We start from the raw sequence: 6,311 nt of genomic DNA, 5'->3' as shown, positions 1-6,311 counted from the left end.
GATCTGAACTGAAGGAACATACTTGTATATTCCAGGAACCTTAGTGACTATCAGGGATACTCCAAGGCAATCAGATACCTACTCTACAGAGACAAAGTCCACTCATAAGAGAGCTATGGAAAACCCCAAGTCCCCAGAAAAAAAAAAAGATCCAAAGATGACCAAGAACACTGGTTTGATTTTGGAGAAGGAATCCCACCAAACCCAGAGGACTTCCTAAATGTTGGTTCATTTAGATGTGGAAGAACGTCCTGGGAAACAGCATGAAGGTGGCTGGGTGGGAGGACGGGCAGGGTCCAGCACGAAAGCAGAGGTGACATTTAGCCTAGTGCCCCTCACTTCACTTCCCCCACCTTTAGGCTCCTCAGCTTTTCTGGGAGGATTATTCCACCCACCCAGAACACAGCTGAGCTTTGAGTAGTAAATGAGAGAGCTAGGACAGAAACCTGCAACACCAACCCTTGCCCAGGTCCAGGACACAGGAGTACTGAATGTGCTTTCCAGGTGGAGAAGAAGGCTTCTGGGAGTGCCCACCAGTGTGAAATGCTCACCAGGGAACAAGGAACTGTAGAGGAAAACCAAGATTGCTCACCTCCCATAGCCCCTCCCACCCTAGGCCCTCAGGAGGCCAACCCCATAGGCAACCGAGGAGGAACTCCCTTCTCTTTGCCCTGTGGCTCCCAACTTTCTGGTTCTTTGAAGCCCTTCTGGTGGAGCTGAGGAGGCCATGTTGGGCTGGTCACATGTCACAGGAGCCTGGGAGAAGGTGGCCCTGGCTTTGCCAGTGCTTTGGGGAGGAGGCTGGCATTCCTGTGAGTTGATTCATCAGCTCAGCTATTTCCTGCCTTGCTTCTGCATGAAGTGCTCCACCTGCTCCTACTTACCCATTTCCTGTTTACTACAGGCCTCTTGCACCTCTGAGCTCCATGACAGCAGACAGCAGCCAAACAAGAACTCCAGTATGAACAAGCCAGACCTACTGGGGGCTTCGAGGGTGAGTACAGTGTTTCTCTTGTAGTTTCTCCAACTTTTTTTCCTTTTAGGATGCTTAATTGATGTCAGGGGTAGGATGCTTTGGCAGGTCAGCCCAGTGGAAGACATAGGGAGAGGGAAGCATTACAGGCTGACTCACTACAATGATCTTTACATCATCTCTTCATGAGAACCATGCTCCTGTAATCCCCACTCTCCTAGAGGCCCTGCCCCAACTTTACCTATTCAGGACCAATGCCATTTAGGGAGACACAGGAGCTCCTCTGTTCCTGGTCATTTAAAGGTTCCTCTGTGACACTAACTTCCCGAGAGAGCAATGCTTGGGAATTTTCCAGCAACAGCTATGGGGGTGAAAGTCTTGGTTCTAGTCTCAGCAGTATTTCTTTCTACCCCTATGACTAAGACAAATTTTACCAATGTCTAAGTCTTTTTTTTTCTCCCCAAGAAACAGAATATCTGGCAAAGTCAAATGACAGGGAGAGCATATAACATAGGTGACATCTCCTGGTTCAAAATAAGTGACCTATGCTATTACTCTCTAACTATGTAAAGAAAAAGAGTGTTCCATTATATAAAACGTATTTTAAAATAAAGCACAAATTCCTTGCCTCCCTGTCCCTCTGAAACTAGGAGTTGATCTAGAAAAAAATAATAGAAGGTAGAAGTTTTTTTTCAATATCTGATATCCAATCATCATCCAGTCTCACTGGGGAGTGGGTGGGAATGGGAAGGGACAGTGAAGAGCAAAGTCAATGCAGAGATTTTCAGCTCCATGTGCGGAACCAGAAGGTATATGGAAGGCAGCAGATATGTCCAGAAGACAATGCCTGCTGCCTTGTAATGCTGCTTCTAGTAAGCCTTGAGTCCACCTCTCAAGCTTAGTGTTACATCCTACCTGATGCCAGCCCTTCTTCTCTGGAGCAGGGATTCTCAACCCGAGGACTTGGCACTTTGGGCTGGAAAGTTCCTATTGTGGGACTATCCAGTGGCCTACAGGATGACCTCAGAGCCAACACTAGATGCCATAGCCCTCCTTCCATTAATAGGTACGATCAAAAAACTTTTTTCTGTAGACATTAGCAATGAATGCCTGCCCCTCGTTGAGAACCTCTGCTATAAGCAATTGCATGGGCTCCTTGGTTCCCCTAGCAATCTCCTTCTTCTCCACCTTCTACTGGACCCTCCTCCCTAGCCTTCTTTATATCACTGGAACATCTCCCCAGCATTTACAGGAAGAAGCACCACCAAGAAGCTCACTGCATCTCAGGAGGGCACCCTAGCCAAGCTGCTGGCAAGCGGAAACAATGGGTTGACAGAGCAAGAAAAGTCCAGCTCTGGGCCAGGGAGAACTCCAGAGATGGGGGAAGAACTCAAGGCTTCATAAGGATCCAGAGTTGGCCACAGATGGTGCTGTGTGTGCCTTGGCTTGGCCACATCTGCTTGGTCAGCAGCCCGTTCTTGGGGCAGCTGAAAAGAAATCAGGGAACTGAGTCTTGGCTGCCCTAGAAAGTCCGGGCTCTGGGTAGACTCTGAGTGTTCAAGAGGCCCAGGCTGAATCAGAGACCAAATATGGAACCCCACACAGGGTTTGGGGCATAAAGCTTCCTTGTGAATAAACTATGTAAGCATTCTCCAGCAAAGGAAAAGAAGAGAACAGAGGTGTCAAAGGAGCCAGGCTTCACAGGATGGAGCACATTTTGTTGCTGAGGAGGGGTTTGCCAGGAAAAGGCACAGATGGGGTTAGTGCATTCCTGAGAATGAGCACATACAGGGCATGCGTAGGCAAAGGACCTGGAGGTTGGGGAAAGGCTGACAGGACTGTGTGGATGGTAGAAGAGCCTTAGTGGGTGACACAGATTTGCCCTCAGGAGGTACGGAATGAAGATGCAAAGACTAAGGCTGACTGGCAGCAGGAGAATGCATGGTAGGTGTGTGGTGCCTCCCTGTTCTGAAGTCAGCCAGGGTAGTCCATCTGCCATTCCTGTAAGACACCAAGCGCACGTTGATCTTGGTTAAGTTCCAAGAATTTCCTGTGTCCCCCTGAAAGGTGGCATTAAGAGGTAGCATTCACCTAGCCCATGACTTTCAGCAACACAGGTTCTGAACACCCTCACTAAGGACTCACACAATGAAGGTCAGAGTGTTTCCCATACACCTCACAGAGCCTGGACCACCCAGGCACATCTCCCTCCAGGCCACTCCAGAAGGTTCCCTGACTGTGAACCTCTCACCCTGTCTCCCAGGGCAGGAAGGTCAGATGGAACCAGAGAACCAGGCTGAGGTGGAGACTCCCCTTGCTGGCCCCACCCCATGGACCTGCCCTATCCCTCCCAGTCCCAGCAAAGGGCTGGACAGTCTCCATTTCCAACATGCCTGAACTGTACCTTTCTTGTCTGGTAGCTATGCTGGGAAGCCTAGAACAGCTGAGCCAGCTTTTCAGGACAGGCCAGAGTTATTGAAGAAGAGGTTTTCCCTAGAGGATCTCAAAACTTTTACCAGAAATGGGGGTGACTGAGCTGTGGGAGGACCCAGAGAATCAGAATCATAGCCAGAAGGGTGACAGCTTTGGCAGTAGAGTGAATGCTGATGTAAAAGACAACTTCCCAGGGAGACAAAGCCCAAAGGCTAAAACTGCAGCTTCAATGCACTGTGTCTGAATTTGAAACCAGAGCTCAATCCTAATAAAAACACATACAAACTTAATAGGGGTGGAAGTTTTGCCTCCACTTGCCTTCCTTGGGAAGACGTCTGAGAATGTCCCCAAAACGAAGGTCACATGATAGCCTTTGGTTTAAGTCCAGAGTTCTGTATCTCTTCTGCACTTTCAGTCCTTGAAATGACTTATCAAACACACAGCCTGAGTTCTGGGCTGTCTCACTAAAGACGTTGATAGGCTAGATTTTACAGATGAGGACAGCAGACTCCTGATAAAATTTGATTCAAATAAACAGCAACAGAACTATATATATCCTCGTGTGATGTTTGGATCACGGTCATAGTAAAATTTTGCTGAAAATTTGCTCACCTGAAATTCAGATTTAAATCTCCCTTGGCAACCTTAGAGAGAAAACACATGCTTGCATTTAACATTCTCCACCCATCTCAGCGACTTGTCCCCAGAGGAGTTTCTTGGGACCATTTGCTTTTGCTTGTTTGTCTCTCTCTGTGTGTTTTGTGGTACACATATAGAACTCAAGAACAATGTTAAACAAGCACTCTACACCCAATTAGCTCTTATCTGCTGAGAGCTCCAAACCCAGAGCACATGTAAATGCCTTCATTCCACTCTGAACATGTTAATATTAAAGCTTCTGGTCTATAAACATCTCTTAATGCCTTTTCTCCCTGAACGTTCACCCATTAGTGGTAGGCAGGCTTCTGACAGCAAACCCACACATTTCTTGCTGAGCAGAGGAGGCAGAGGACACTGGAACCAGGCTGCCCGATTTCAAAGTTCATGCCAGCTGTAGAGTGGCTGAAAGGCCTCAATTACTGAGCTTAATTTCCCCGTCTACAAATGGGCAATGGCATCTTCTCTCTATAGGCTTGATGTGTGAATCAAACAAGAAAGTGACGCTGGTGAAGAAATGGACTGTTAGTGACCGTGCTCTGTGACCGTGCCAGGACAGGGTCAGTGATGAGCTGCAGCCGGCAGTGACTGATGGCATCCACGCAGTCTACTTTGGAAGGCTCTCTCGATAGCTGCTCACCAGTATGGTGATCATGTGTACTTCGCACAAACAACAGAGCTATAGCAGCCACAAGAAGGAAGCTGTCACTGGTGACACAGTGAGGTGCCCAGTGGCTTCCTCTAAGGACACAGTCTGCCCCAACTTCTTCAAGCGAATGCAATCCAGTATCTTCCCTTTTCAAGTGTGAATCATTCTTCTTTAAAAGCCTGGTAAGAATTGCCCTTTCCTATGATGAAACTAACTGGTTGGTAACAGAGAAAAATGTCATGGACCTTCTTAGGACCCCATGAATGAGTATCTCAAGGGAGAGAGGTTTACTGGTACCTTCCAACTCCTCTTCCTCCTCTTGAGTCATAGTGGGGCTTCTTGAGAGACCCGAGGTCAATTCAGCAAAAGTTCAGTCACCAAAATTAACAATTTACTGAATGGTAATTCTTTGAATCACTAAAACATAAATAGTTTTCTAGGATTTCCATGAACATTGTCAATGAGTGTATTTTGCTGAACAGTCACTGACGGGACATTAAATTTGACAAAAGCTCAGAGCCTTAGAAAAATCCCATTTTCTTATAAATACAGTCTTCTTATGGATATGTTTTCCCCCTCTCAAATGTGCTGTTTTAATTAAAACATTTCATTTTTTTAAAGAATGTGTTTACAAAGAATCATAAAGAATACATTAGATCAAGTACTAAAACAATCTTAATGCATAGTTACTAACATCTCCGGGCAGATTGCAGCCAGATGTTAACAAAAAAAGTTCTTTTGAGTATATTTCAGAAGATTATTGCTTAAGACAATTTTTTTTTTGGTAAAATGTAAATGTTATTAAATTTGAAGATTTGGTGACTTGACTCTCCCTCTTCTGTTTCCATGTTTTTTTGAGAACTTCTAAAACACCAGCCCTCAAATATGAATATGTGTCCTGACATGGAGAGGCTTGGCTTGGCTTCTGACTCTTGGATTGCAGCCCCAGGGATTGTGTTCTAAGGGGAGTAACATCCAAGAGTCTGCCACTTAACTACAGTGGGAACGCCGCTCAGGTGCCTCCAGAGCCGGAACCTCATTTTGAGAACAAGACTTTAGCGTGATGGGGGGAAAATCGCTAACAGAGTTCTGCCTAAGCCTGAAAGGTTTGCTTTCCTCTTTTAGCAGGCTCTCCAGTTACATGCGGGGGGGGGGGGGGGGGGGTATGCTAATTTGGAAGAAGGTTGGTGGTTGTTTACCTGTTTCCCGTTTTTGGTTGCATTACTTATTTATTTCTAGACAGGCTTTAATTTATCCCATGTTGGCCTGCAAATCACTCTTGTAGTCAAGAGTGATCTTAGGCTTCTGATCCTCCCACCTCCATCTTCTAACTGAAGAATCGCCTTGCCTTATTTACACGGTGCTGGGATCCAACCCGAGGCTTAGTGCATGCCAGGCAAGCACGCTGTCAACTGGGCTATACCCTGGATGCCTTCTTCGTAAACAGTGAAATTAGCTATATCCTAGCACTGTGCCATAATGATCCTTCTCAGAAACAGCCATCAGCATTCAACCTTGCTGGTGAACAGGATGTTCTCATTCTGCAAACGCACTGTCGTTAGCATCCCTAGTGGTTATACAATGTGCCCCTGCTCTCAT

General features: G+C 46.5%; 1 long non-coding RNA gene across 1 annotated transcript; it reads left to right on the top strand.

Annotated features, from left to right (window-relative positions):
• Positions 1–672: 672 nt before the first annotated feature.
• On the top strand, positions 673–5,854 carry LOC143437049 (uncharacterized). The gene is made up of 4 exons (XR_013106747.1): positions 673–812; positions 905–994; positions 4,538–4,894; positions 5,572–5,854. It is a non-coding gene; the product is annotated as an uncharacterized LOC143437049 (long non-coding RNA).
• Positions 5,855–6,311: the final 457 nt, after the last annotated feature.

The sequence above is a fragment of the Arvicanthis niloticus genome, chromosome 23 (assembly GCF_011762505.2).
Source record: "Arvicanthis niloticus isolate mArvNil1 chromosome 23, mArvNil1.pat.X, whole genome shotgun sequence".
In the NCBI taxonomy this organism is placed as follows: Eukaryota; Metazoa; Chordata; class Mammalia; order Rodentia; family Muridae; genus Arvicanthis; species Arvicanthis niloticus.
Note: the sequence above shows the minus strand (reverse complement) of the source record. Positions and strands in the feature narration are given on the sequence as shown.